At 40.0% G+C, this 14,569-nt stretch overlaps 1 protein-coding gene across 13 annotated transcripts in view; it reads left to right on the forward strand.

Moving 5' to 3' along the window:
- The window catches only part of LOC115096893 (copine-1-like), a 238,687-nt gene that overhangs the window by 15,597 nt on the left and 208,521 nt on the right, over window positions 1–14,569 (forward strand). For 6 of the 13 annotated variants that reach the window (XM_029612129.1, XM_029612136.1, XM_029612139.1 and 3 more), the window contains exon 2: window positions 12,821–12,911. The exons of 5 other annotated variants lie outside the window; for them this stretch is intronic. The gene's annotated coding sequence lies outside the window, so the exon portion shown is untranslated. The remainder of the gene's footprint in view (window positions 1–12,820; window positions 12,912–14,569) is intronic. 2 more of the 13 variants (XM_029612141.1, XM_029612131.1) reach the window with 1 other exon arrangement.

Here is a 14,569-nt window from a genome sequence, read left to right on the forward strand (position 1 = left end):
GACTCTAGCCACATCAAATATATGACATGGAAAACAGTTTTTTCTCGTTGCCAAAACTTCTGCAAGGAGAGTCAGTGAATTACAAGCCTTAGCTCACTACTCATCTTATCTTGAATTCTACCATGACAAGGTGACCCTTTGTCCTCACCCTTCTTTTCTACCTAAGATGGTAACATTTTTTCATCTTAACCAAACCATAACTACCAATTTTTATACCAAAACCACATAATAACGAACGTGAAAAACTTTTACAAACGTTGGACTGTAAGAGAGCGTTGGCCTATTTTAAAAACAGGACTCAATCAACTTCGAGACCTTCTCAACTGTTCCTTTCCTTTAAACCGAATGATCCTGATCAACCGGTCTCAAAAAGGACTATAGCCAGTTGGTTATCACAATGCATACTTTTTTGCTACAACAAACGCTCCATCAAATTACCCAATAAGCCTCAGGCGCACCAAATTCGCGCCACTGCAGCATCAGTTGCACACTTAAACAAGGTTCCATTGATTGAGATCTGCAAAGCAGCAACATGGTCGTCCATTCATACTTTCACATCGCATTATTGCCTCCAACAGCAGTCGACCTCTGATGCGGCACTAGGCACAGCAGTCTTATCACTAAAAAGAGCATGAGACTGTCTACCACTTCAAAGGTTGATGTCCTAACCTAACAACGATAAATATACAAGGACACAACCAGAGAGCTTGGGACTCCCAAACAGCATGGCTAATTCAGCCCTGCTATTGACGGGAAAAAGCAAGTTTGCTTACCGAAAACGGTGTTTCCGTAGATAGGATGAATTAGCCATGCTGACCCACCCACCTCCCTAGATAGTCTCAAAGAGTCACACGCCTTCTGAACTTACCTCTCGCTTGGCTACAAAGAAACTGAAGAGGTGAGGGAACCGCGTGGGAAGATGACCGCGCAGACGCACAGAGTTCAAAACTCTGTGATCAACTAAGAGAAACTCCGCCTACCCGGGATCGCGGCGCTCCCAAACAGCATGGCTAATTCATCCTGCTATCTACAGAAACACCGTTCACGGTAAGCAAACTTGCTTTTCTGAGACCATATTGCCATGAAGGAGAAAAAGCCCTTCATACGTTAGGTTATAAGAGTGTTTTCATCTGGTGTAAGAAAAGAACTTGGTCATGTTGCCAGGCTTCTCTTCTGTTAGTCACATGCAACACTAACCATCACAAGCCATAATTTGTTGACCAGGTTAGCAGATTGTATTCAGCTCTGCTACATCTTAAGCAGGATTGCAGATGACAAACTTGATTCAACCGTATTAATTCAGATCTCTGGCTTCTACTGTTGCTCATCTTAGTCGTATCTTTCCAGTAAGTTTGTAAAGCTCCAACTTGGTCACCAGTTAACACCTTTTATGTCTCATTGCTGTCTGAACAACCTCTAAAAGACTAATAGTAACTTCAGCAAAACGGTTTTGTGTGACTTGTTCTTGCAATAGTCTGCTCTCCATGGAGGAGTCCAGTAAATGCTCCACTACAACCCTCAACTTGGGAATTCCCACAGATGATGGCTGAATTAACCTGCTTATGGACGGAAAAAAGCAAATTTGTTTATTGTAAATGGTGTGCTTAGTAGATAGAATGAATTAGCCAAGAGATGCCCACCTACCTCCTTGGAGAGTCAGCTACCTAGCTATGATATAGACTGAAGAGGTGCTTGAGGCAATGCATGTGTGGGAATGCCTGCACTTGCTCAGTAGAACTCAAAGCTGTACTAGCTTGGAGAAGCCAGTCCGTTTGATGTTGCCGGATAACATCTCCCACAGATTATGGCTAATTCATCCTACTATGTATGGAAAACACTGTTTTATGGTAAGAGAACTTGCTTTTAACAACTGATGTTACAGCCCTCAAGTACATTGGCAGATTTTAGTGATTGCCAATAGCAGGTCTGCAGTTTCATATTTGAGTTCTTTCAGAATTTTGGAGTGTTCCTAGTGATTTGACAGATTTAGGGGCTCAGGTCCCATCTCTTCCACCTGCCACTATCTCTCCCCCTCCCCCTCTAGGCTCAATCCCTTCCACTCTATCTCCACTCCCAGAATTTGCCCCTTTTCTCAGTAATTCTTTCTCTCCCTCTCTCACACATATGCTCCCTCTTTCTAGTGCACATACACCCTCATACAAGCTCCCTCTCTGTCTGACGTGCGTGCACACACACTCCCTTTCTCTCATATGCATACACCCTCACACAGGCTACCTATGTTTCTCTCACACACCCTTGCACACTGGCTCCCTCTCTTGCTTACACTCTTCCTACGCATAGGCTCCTCTCTCACTCACTCATTCACACACACACACACACACACACCTTCACACAGGCTATTTCTCATATATACACATACTTTCACACAGGCTCCCTCTCTAACAAACATGCACCCTCATGTGCATACAATCCCCTTTTCTCACACACTCTCCTTCACAATCTCCTCACAGGCTCCCTCCCTCTGGCACCCACACCCAGGCACTCTTTCACATGCTGTATCTCACCCCCAGGCTTGCAGTCTTTTACACACACACACTCGCTCTCACCAGGGCCTGCTCCATCTTTGCCATGAGTGGGACAGGCTCCGCTCAAGACATGCCAAGGCCTGCTCCTTCTTTGCTGCGAGCGGGACGGGCTTCGCTTGTGGCACACTAGAACTTGTCAAATTCTGCGCAGCAAATGGAATTTTGGCGCAGCTGTGTAGGAGGGGAATTCTGCGCTCTGCAATAGCACAGAATTCCCTCAGGTCTATTGCATTGTCTGCCTCAGCTTTTTCAAGTCTGCCACGCTAACCTTCTAGTATTGGATTTGTACTCTGAGAATTAGGAACTCTTTGCACTGTTTGCTCACACATGACCTTTCGCTACCAGACACATGTTTGACATATGGTACAAAAGACTGGATATCCCTTCTCTCTCCACACCCTATCTTGCTGCTGGACTGCTAGCCTAAGTCTCAACTGCTAGCTTAGGCTTTCTCCCTTGAGTAGTGAGTTCTAGCATTAGAAGAAACCTAGTTTAACAAAGTATTGGCTTTAAGGTATTTCAACGTGTGCTTGTGGTACTATTTTTACTTTTTGGGTAGTTGGTGAAAATGTGGCATAAATGAAATTCTAATTATTTAACTGATTTGCCATAAAGTTTAATAACAAATAGTTATCATATATGCACTATCAAAAAGCAAATAATGCACTTTATTTGGTAAGTTTTTAAATGTATGTATGCTTTTCTTAGCATTCTGGAATGGGAATAAATCAGTAACTATTGTGAAGCATCAGTGGTGGTGGGGTTTTGGAGACTGGTTTGTCGTTTTGTTGTAGTTGGCGATCTCAGGTAGTGTTCCATCTGTCTAAATGATATGTAGTATTGTTATATGCATAGCAGTGAAGAATTCAAATAGTTCTATAATCTGTTTAACAAAATACATACTGAATTTATAGACTTGGTTGTCTTCAGTTGTAATAAATAGTATTGCTAATTTGTCTGATAGTTTGCATGATCCAGTAGTTGTAGTGCAGAACTTTGTCCTATGCATTTGTATGCCTGCCCAAGCATAAGGGATTTCATTTTTTTTTAACAGTAATGCAGATTGTAGTAAACATCATGGCCTATACACCATTTTATCATAAATTGTTATAAAAGCAAGGAGGTAAGTGTTAACAGATATGTGAATGAAGTTCCAGAGATAACTTGTACAGTGGCAGGACCTTTGCTGTTGCCTGCTTAAATGTCAGAGCAATATTTTCCCATATAATTGGTATAAGGATAGAGTTTTGTTTAAAAAAAACAACCCCCAAAACAACAAAAAAAACCCCCTGCTTGATTACAAAATGGTGCATTATTTTCAGTGCCTCATAAATTAAAGGTTTGTCTTACAATAATTGTACTTTTTATTTTGATCTTGTATCCGAGAATTTGTTTAATTTACAATATTTGAGTAAATTTCCATGAAAGTATTTTGTTTTGCATTCATAAATACATTTTGCAATTTATAAAACTATAAAGTCGAGTGGAAGCTTATTACGCATCTTTGGTGTACTGTACTAGTTTTATTTTGCTATCAGTGTGAGGCATCTCAAATCCTATAACCAGGGATTAGTTTCTATCTTAAATGAACACTTTCCTGCTTGTGCAGTAAAATAAAACTTTGAATTCTTGGTGACTGCAGAGCAAGATGGAACTGAAAACTGGGCAGAACAAGGACAGGCTGTGACTTGTACTGGCTTTTGGTTTAGTGCAGATTTTCTGCAGCAGCTGAAACATGAAGATTTGCATCTATATTACACAAGCTTGTATGACTGCAGGGATATGTAGATGACAGGCAAGTATTGGTGTGGAAAAGCTTGCAAGTATAAAAATCATTTAGTTGCCTAGTGCAATCTATTTTTATGTACATATTTTTCATGTATTGGCCTTTACTAACATTCTGGGATGTTTGATATTCTTTGTGTTTCACAGCCTAACGTATTGGCATTAGTAAGCCAGATGGCAAAAAGTTTTGCTATGTCTTTTGGCACAGTATATTTTGTTTTCATTGGGTTACTACGTGTCTGTTATAGGAGACCCCAAATCCTTTTCTAGTTTAATATTTTCATTGTAATGCTAAAATATATAAATCTTAAGGCAGTAGAAGGAGCAAGGATAATTTAGATAAGATTTGTGAAATACTGGATGTTATTGGTTGCCTACTGTATTCATAGTAATACAATAACATAGATGGCAGGAACTATTAGATTTGAGGGAAATCAAGAAAAAACTAAACCAGTTGGCCCATCCATCTAGCCTACTTCTTATCTTCCTTTCTGGATTTCTGCCAGGTGTAGATGAGCATAATCTCCCATACTAAAATATCAGTCCCCCTTACCTCCTTCCCATTTCTTTCTTTTCTGGTGTGTCGTTTTTTTTTTTTATGAACCACTGTCTCTCTATCTGTTCACATACATACTCTGAACTGTGATTACTCCTTAAGTAGCTCCTTTTTGGGGTTATTCTAAACAAAATGAGAGATCGAAGGACAATTATCGCAGAAAACCTATCGGGCAAATGCAATATCATCACATAAAATAAGTGCATCCAAATTAAGTGCATGTTTTTTTAACGTATGCACATCCTCCTCTCCTGGGTGCTCAATGCAATAAGGCAAATGAGCTTCCGTGCTAAAAGGGATACGCAATGGTAATCTGTGCATCCCTAGTACTCTGCATCGGGCACCCAGAAGTGGTCGTGCACCCACAGCAGCCTGGCCAGAACTCCTTATGGACTAATCAGTAGTAAGTGACGGAGTGAATAAACTAATATTAAGTGCCCGCCACGTAATTTATTCAGTCCTTCACTTACTACCAGCAGGGGTTCCAATTAGGCCAGAACTTGGGGATGCTGCTTTCTATGGTTCCCCCTGTGAGGAACCACAGAAAGCAGGATTTTTTTTTTTTTTTTTTGTTGAGCCCTTGAGTGCAGCATGATTCTGATTTCTGTGGCTCCTCCTACTTAGAATTGCAATGATACTAATAGGAGGAATTGCAGTAGGAGTGTTTGTTTTTCAGTGAGCCCTTGAGCATGACATGCTTTAATGCCAGCTCCTGGGAAGGCATTAAGTTTGCCATGTTAAAATGGACACCTTGGCCACGTGGCAATTTTTGGCATTGTGGGATAATAGCTAATAGCCTTATCTACATGGAATTTATGTGTGATGAGCACTAGTAGCTATGCGCTCGATTGGATGTGAGTTTTGGACATGCTAATCTCTGTATTGCATTAGGGTTATATTAGAGCCTTCAGTAGTGTTACCTGGTATGCTAGCCTGAGCGCACTATATTGCATCGCCTGTATATGAGCTAAGTGTACTAAAGGGTTTGTCCCATTTTGTGTTAGAAAGAAATGCTTAGTACATTTGACACTACATAAGGAACACCATTCCAGTTTTATATACTTGGTAGTTAAGTTTACATATGAAATCAATTGAATAAGTCATTGTTTGTATAGCACATACCATATTATGCACTGCAGCCATAATAAATAGTCTCTCCTTGGAGCTTACCTACTAATCAAGGCAGATAACATGCACAGCAGATAGGCTGATGCAGATAGGCCATGACTGAAAAAGATTAAATGGGTTAAATTGAGGATATTAATGGAGTAATATAAACTGTGATGGGTCAGTAACCAAGGGACAAAGAACTAAATCCTGTGGGTTATAGACTGTACCCCTAGCCTCCCACAATTGAGGGCCATGGGAGAAACCACATAATTAGTTTAGCAGACTAAAATTTGCAGCAATATAGAATCAACATTCCTCAAAGCTTTCATACTTAATACAGTCTTTTGAATTGAACTGCGAAGTGCCTGCCTGTTTTTAGTCCCTCTCTGCTCTTGTTCTAGACTCTCCCTTCCCAAAAAGCATGCAGTACTCTCGGGGGAATTCTGCGCACAAAAACTTAAAATTCTGCAAACTTTATATTGGTCAGAATAACACAATTTACATGACAGTCTTTAAGTAATGTTGCAAAATCAATTGCTAAGGTCCATGTAAAACCAGAAAAAATTTAAACAGGAAAAGTTCAATAATTCCAAAATGCCTGTTTAAATTATTTTTTCTGGTTTTACATGGACCTTTGCAATAGATTTTGCAACACACCTGTTGGATTGTGTTGTTATTAGGGTGTTTGCCCATCGTTCACACTTCGTTGTGAGTCTTTACATTTTAAATTAATACAGAAAAAAGTTATTACTTAGAGATGCAGAATTTCTCTAGAAATTCACTGTAAGTGTGTCCCACTCGCTCTCCCTACTTCCCTGGCCACTTTGCCCTCTCAGGCCCCAACTCCTCCACCTGCCAGTATCTCTCCCCGCCACCTCTAGGCTCAACCCCTTCCACTCTATCGCCAGTCCCAGAGTTTGACCCCATTCTCAGTACTGCCTCTCACACGGGCTCCCTCTGCCCCTCCCTCTCTCACACACATGCTCCCTCTCTCTAGTACGCATATACACATCCCCTCATACAGGCGCTTCACTCTGATGCACACACACGTCCCTCTCTTGCATACACACCCACACAAGCTCCCTTTCTCTCTCACGCATGCATCCTCACACAGGCTCTGTCTCACACATACATAATCCCTTCACACAGGCTAGCACCCTCACATACACACGATACCTTTTTCATCCACACCAGCTCCCAATCTCCTCATATAGGCTCCCTCTCTCTGGCACCCATACTCAAGCATCCCCCCCCCCCCCCCGCTCTCTCACCTTCCATGCTCTCTCACTCTCACCAGGGCCTTCATCTTCTCAATGAGCCGATCACACTCCGTTCACGATACACAGGGGCCTTCATCTTCGCCACATTGAGCGCGTCCTGCAGCACATGTGGGCCTACATCTTTGCTGCGAGCTGCACGCTGGGGCCTTCATCTTCACGCGCTCCGTTCACGGAATGCTGGGGTGTCTTCTGCCATTTTCTGCGCAAGGGGGGGGGGATTCTGAGCTCCGCAGTAGTGCAGAATTCCCCCAGGACTAATGCAAGGAACTTTCTTCTATTCTACCCTCTCTGCTCCTCCACCCCCCCCCCCCCCATACCCTTTTCACCTGTCCTGAAATGAAGGCGGGGGAGGTGAAGTTGACGTGGATAGAAAAAGCAGTCAGAATTTTTGATACCTCAAAATCTCTTAAATCCTTATCAAACTAATTATGATTTTGATATAATTCCTGGATGGAGTGATGCCTAGAACAATTTCATCTGTATTCAAAGGTTCTTGCACCTGCATATGTGGCCAGTCACGCCATTTATAAAGACCTGTATGTGGTTAAGAAATCTGCAACTGGGTCCTGCAGCTGGTGAAGAGGGCATTAATTTCAATTGATAGAATGATTGACACTACTGCTGACAAATTTCAATTTGTGTTAATGCAGCCCCTTTTTGTGTCTTTTGGCATGGTTCCAGTATATATGCAGGTATCCTTCTGTGTAATTAAAGGCATGGCAAGCTACTGATGTTGAGGGTATTTTGAGCATAGTCCAATATACTTAGACAAGGACTTTTTCAAGAAAATATAAAAAGGATGGTTGTACTATCTCATTTCAAAACAAAAGTTGACATTTCACAGTTAAGTTTGCAACTTATATCCTGGTGTGTTTTTTTTTTTTTGTGTTTGGTACATTTTTTTGTATTTGTATATAGTTTAATTGTTTCAAAAACTACGAATGATTTTCAATAAAATTGCCTTCCACATATTTAGAGGTGTGAATCATTATGCAAATTTATCACATAATTGCTGCACAATTTTCAAAAATCTGCTACCGAATTTACTAGCTCTTGCTGTAGAATCTAAAAAATCTGTTGGGGGACACTGGTTATAAGTAGCCAGCTGCAGTCCCAAAATGTGGGCATATAGATCACTTTTTATCTAGTTGGTTAAAGATTCATATATCAGTCTTCTGCCCCGCCTAACAATCTAAGAAAAGCAAGGGAGGCTAGGAGGACAAACCCACTCCTCTAACAGCTCCAAAACAACAAGGCACCAGACTAGTCAGATAAACATTTTCTCTATCCTTAAAACACATACAGGCCAATGCAATATTGGCATGGGGAAAAACGGGTGCTCATGATTTGTGTCAGCTCTCCTAATGCGCGCCGATCGAACGCCCACGTGAATGCCCATTTGGCTTCCGTGGTAAAAAGGAGGAGCTAGGGGAAATTGTGTGCCCCTAGAAGCTCCTTGGCAGCGGGTGCCCAGGAGAGGTGGCTGTCAGCAGGTTAGGAAAACAGATGCTCAATTTTATGAGCGTCCATGTTCCTAACCTGACTGCTGGTACACTTTTTTTTTAAACGTTCTCCTTTTTGTTCCACTGACTTAATATTGTGGCGATATTAAATTGGAGGAAGTACAGAAAAGTATTTTCTGCTTTTTTTTTTTGGGCTGCTCAATTAATGCCTGCTCTGGGGGCAGGCATTAATTTTGGAGAGTAAAAATGTGTGCGTCGGGCACACTTTTTTTTTTTTTTGCCTCGGGGGGGAAATAGCCCCATCAACATGAGTTTACATGTGATGAGCACTATTAGCTTCGGTTTTGGACACGCTGATCCCCTTATGGCATAAGGGGATTGCACTGTATTGCATCGGTCAGAGAAATATGCAGGAGTGCTTGCTGTTCAGCCAGGGACTATTTAATCTAATTTGATAACTGCAATAAAGCTGAATTGGGGGGGGGGGGGGGGAGTGTGAGTGAGGGCTCCCAATGGAGACACTGTTCTCTTTTGCTTTGTAGCCTAGACATTTCAGCGGTATGTTAAACATATGAAATTTCACCCAAAAAGCAGACCAGGTTGAAAGCACACAATATCAGAGCAGTTAACATATGTTAATAGTTCTCTGTTGACAAGTAGGTTGAATTAAGCATGACGCATGGGTGATGTTAACTGGTGACAAATGGACCCTTGTCTTCAGCTCAGTAGAGCTTTTTTTTACAATGATGTCAAAATGGTGCTAGTCCCAGGGCCAGCCGGTGCCTTTTTACTGCATGGCCATATGTTTGTATGGATGAATGACAAAAACTGTGCCAGCATGTGTCCACTACGGCATGGATCCTGGATCCAGCTGGTGCCCCCTTTAAAGAGATAGCTGAGTGGACACCCTTCCCACATGGTCGTCCGTCCCCCCCCCCCCCCACCTAAAGGAACCCCATGGAAGGATCATTTGTATGCTAGGACCATTCTGATGTCATTTGCTTTGCAATGGTAATTTATTTATTTTTTTAATATATAGATAGCTTAATCCATATACTCAACTGAACTGCTTAGGAGTAATTAAAAGTATAACCTCCATTTAGGTGGCAGTTTTTCCTAAATGGAGATTCTTTGTAGTTCATGGTCCTGACTACCCTGTACTGCCTGCTGTAAGTTTCACACCAGAGCAACCTCTTTGAAGCTGTTTTGCCTTAAAATGTTTTTTTGTGATTACTAGTATAGATCTCTTTTGGTAGTCCAAGGAAAATGTGTGAAACGTTTTTTGTTTTTTTTTAATATAGGACTGCAGACCAGAGTAGTTTTGATTTTTTTTATGTTGACAGAAATCCAAACACTTGATAGCTGCTTTTTAAATCAGTACTAGAGATAGATGTTCAAAGATGAATGGCTAGGTAAGTTAGCTGGATAAGACATATTCAGTTAACTTACATGGGATATTCAACAGCATGGCTATGCCTCTGAATATCGCCAAATAAATTGCTAGTTAACCTGATGTCTTATTCAGCTAACTTTAGATTTATTGAGCAGGTCTAACTTATCCAGCTAACGTAACTGGATAAGTTTTGAATATCGCTACTTATCCAGTACTCAGGCCAATACAGTACAATGCTCTCTGGCGGAGTGCACTGTTAACCCGCGTTTGGACGCGCTAGCTTTACCCCTTATTCAGTAAGGGGTAATAGCGTGTCGAAAACGCGCGTCCAACCCCCCCCCCCCCCCCCCCCCCCCGAAACTAATAGCGCCCGCAACATGCAAATGCGTGTTGATGGCCCTATTAGTTAAAGTGTAAAATAATTTAAAAAAAAAAAATTTTAAATCGGCCTGCGGGTTGAAAACCGGATGCTCAATTTTACCGGCGTCCGGTTTCCGAACCCGTGGCTGTCAGCGGGTTTGAGAATAGACGTCGGCAAAATTGAGCGTCTGCTGTCAAACTCGCTGACAGCCGCCGTTCCTGTCAAAAAAGAGGCGCTAGGGACGCACTAGTTTGTGAATAAAAAATGAGATTAAATTCTTGTATGTGCACTAATTTTAGTAAAATACAAGCCTAATTTGTTTTGAGGAAAAATATTTATAAAACTAACAAGCGCTTTTGTACAGTTTTGCAATGGCACACTTTTTACTAAAGATTTCCCTTCTGGAATTTCAGGAAGCATTAAAAATACAAATGAACTATGCAAACAATTTGTACAAAAGATGTTTATCTTTTGCCCATTTCTTCAAATTTAGCACGTTTTGGGCAAGAATTCCACAATGCATTTGTATGGTTTTGTATGTGGATATTTTTCCTTTCCCGGTGTTTCAGAAAATTTAAATTTTTGAGCAAAAAATGTGCTACTTAGTTATGCATGCAAATGGTCTTGAACAGTTTTTGCACGCTTTTGCCTAAAACTTACATATGGCCTAGTTTTTGTCTAAGTAAAAGACAGGATGACCAGAATTATGGCCTGAGCAATAACTTGCAGTTTTGTGAAAAAGAAATGGAGAGCCATTGTATTCAGATTTTTCAGAACACTAGTGTGACTCAACATTGAGTCCATTTAGTAGGTAGTGTGCTGTTATACAGTAATTCCACTGCTTGAAATGAGAGATTGTTTACTCTGTCAGAATATTTAACTAAAATATTTTTAAAGATCTATTCTTGCTCTGCACTATAACTTTTTGACTAATTGGACATTCTGGGACTTCAACTTGCAACTCCAGCTGCAATCCAAGAACTTTACCATTGTGCTAAAGTAGTACCTGTGGTAACCCAAGTGTTTGGAAATTTCTGACTACTGTTTAATCAGGTTATTCCTTTTTTTATTCCTTAATTGCAGTATAAACCACATCTGAAACTTTATTCATTCAAAAGTGTTTAATGTGATAAGTCTGAAAATCCCCATTTACACTCTACAAGACAGAAATTTCAGTTCTTGAAACTTGTAGTTTATTAAGATGTGCAGCCATTAATTTAGAACATTTAATATAACATTGGCAGTCTTAAATGGGGTCCCTAGAATAAATCACTTTCATAAAAGTTAATTTATGAGTGGCAGTTGTATGACTTGTAGATCACTTCTGTTCAGTTGCTAGTTAAAATCAGTTATCCTGTTATAATACAGTAAAAATAACAAAAAAATGGGAGGCAGACCATATCATGCAAAATACAATTACCCTTTTTTTTAACAGTACAGTAAAAATACATTAAAATGCTTTTTTTTAACTTCCTCCTGCTCTACCCCCTTTGCCATTATATATCCTCCAAGTCCAGGTGACATGTCTGAGACAATGCTTTTTTTGTTGTTGTGGTGTTTTATTTTCAGTGTTTGCTGCAGTACCATGAATCATCTTGCCTCTATAGTGCCCCAGGCTTTGTTGGCAAATTTAAAAAATGAATCTGCTGCACCTCAGCTCTGTGGGCTGAGCCATAGTACAGCCTAGTGCTAGACTTCTGAAAGAATCATCCAGAGCTTTGCATTTCATTAACTATATAGGAATTTCAACTGACTTCTGTATAATTGTACAGTGTTGTGGCTTAAATCCAGAACCTTATGGTTGATTGAATGCTGAGAGCTTGTTTGTTATAGGTGGAATGATCAGAAAGATGGTGTAGTAAATCTTCCCCAATACTTTTTTTTTTTTTTTTTTTTTTTTTTTTTAGCAGCTACATACACCTGTACAATTAGTGAACCATGTCTAATTTGGTGAGACTCTTACATTCCAGAGGTTCTGTAGTTTTATGGATGTAGAAGGTTAGAAGCATTTAGTTAAATAGTTTATGTATGCATATGGTAAGGAAAAGCATGTTAACAGAAGTTGTATTTTATATATTGAATATCTGATATACATTTCTACTACCAAGTTTATATTCTGGATGTTTTAAGACATGCAATTCTAATGAAACTTAAATCTGTTGTGGTTTGGGGGGTTTTTTCCCCATAGTTTTTGGATGCTAATGCTGACATGTCCCGTGGTGATAGTCTCAAACTTGAATTACGTTCTTTATACAGACCAGTGTAGACTATTACTGCCACTGTGTTGCTTACATTGATATTTGCCTCCATTTATTCTTTATTGCAGTATTAAAGTTGGTTTTAATTGATTGCCCACAGGATTGACTTGGGCGTCCTCTCTCCTACTTGTTAAGGAAACACATCTGTTGTTTTTGCAGGTAAGACATTTTGAATCGAAGGACTGTTCATGTGCAAATTGAAACAAATTAGTTCCAGTGAACATACCCCTTATAGATTCATGAATGTCATTTTGTTTCATTAGGTATATTCTAATTTAAAATACTGATTTTTACATTTTTTTTCTTTTTTTGGTATTTCAGTAGCACTGCCACTATTCTATTAAAATTCGTTGCTCAGAATTCTGTATCCTGCCTATTTACCTGTATTCAGTAGGAAATCAGGAACTAGTTTGTAATATCCTTCATTCCTTTGACACCATGTTTAGCATATTGCTATTCAGTGTAGCAGGTATTGGGTTAGAATGGTTGGTTGAAAGAGGTATGAGTGTGTGTTTCACAGTAACAAAGCAATTTATCTCTTATTTATACTGAAAATGTTTGAAAGGGGTCAGTGTTAGTAATACTATATTTTTACATCAGAGTCTGGGGTCTCTTATTTTCACTTTTGGGTGGGATCAAATGGAATACTAACTTATTTTTTGTTAGCATTTTATTGAGACTTGATTTTTCATGGTGGTATAGATCAGCATAAAATTATTATAAAGTACATTTCACTCAGTAGGAGGAAAATTGCTCTGTGGTTGGTTCACTTTATTATGTCATGTCCAAAGAGTAGTGTGAAACTACTAGTAAGATTCCATCTTTGCAGCCATCTGCATTTTGTGATATCTGTATGTAAACTGTATCCAACTTGGCTTTTTCCACCTCCGAGACTACAGACTACCTTGAACTTAAGTAGTGTATTCACATAAAACATGCTGTCTCTTTTTTTTCTCAGATATCTGAAGAAGGGACCTCATGAAGCCCCCATAACACTAATTTATTATAATGTATAAAATTGGTTAGCCCAATAATACTCCTTAAAATAGAGATGCTCAGTCTACGTAAAGGCTGTGAACATTTCTGGTTTTCTGGGTAACCAATTTGCACAAATTGAACTTGGTTCTCAGGCATAAAGTATGTAGGTATGCTTGGTGATTATTAATATAGTAAATAGTGGCAGAGACCGAAATGGCCTATTCAGTTGGCCCAGCAAGGATTTTAGGGTGTATGCTGCTCTTTGCGGGTTAACCAGAGTGCCTTCTGTTTAGGTTGTAACTGCTGCTCTGGCCAGGTTTCCCCGGTATCTTTCTTGGAAGCACAATACAATCCTTTCAGTGCAGTTTTGGGTTGAACTGCTGCTCCATGCAGGCTACCGCAGTCCTTGTGAATATCCTGAAAACTAGGATTTCTGTGGCATTGAGCACCAAATTTTTTGGCATTTGTTCGGTTCTAAAGTATCAAGGGTTCTCTCTAACCAAAAGGATATGAGTGCCTATTGGTGATCAGAATACAAGTCAGAATGCCATAGTCTTCAAAACTGAGTTAAGAATAGGAATATTTATCTTGACAAATATTTTTATACTTTTGTTTCTTTTGCCACTTGTTGGCTAGTGTTCTCACAATTCAGATTTTTAAAGTGCTTATAAAATCATATCATCGTAAATGAGGGCAGAAAAGGGCCAATTGGCCCTTCCAGTCTGCCCAGTTGTCTTCTCTCCTGGTTCTCTACCACTTTGTATAGATGAGCATATACATTCCCATAGTTAAACCAATACCAGTTCCCTTCTCCCCATTCCCTTGTCTTTTTTAGCCAG

This window comes from Rhinatrema bivittatum, chromosome 8, assembly GCF_901001135.1.
Source record: "Rhinatrema bivittatum chromosome 8, aRhiBiv1.1, whole genome shotgun sequence".
NCBI lineage: Eukaryota > Metazoa > Chordata > Amphibia > Gymnophiona > Rhinatrematidae > Rhinatrema > Rhinatrema bivittatum.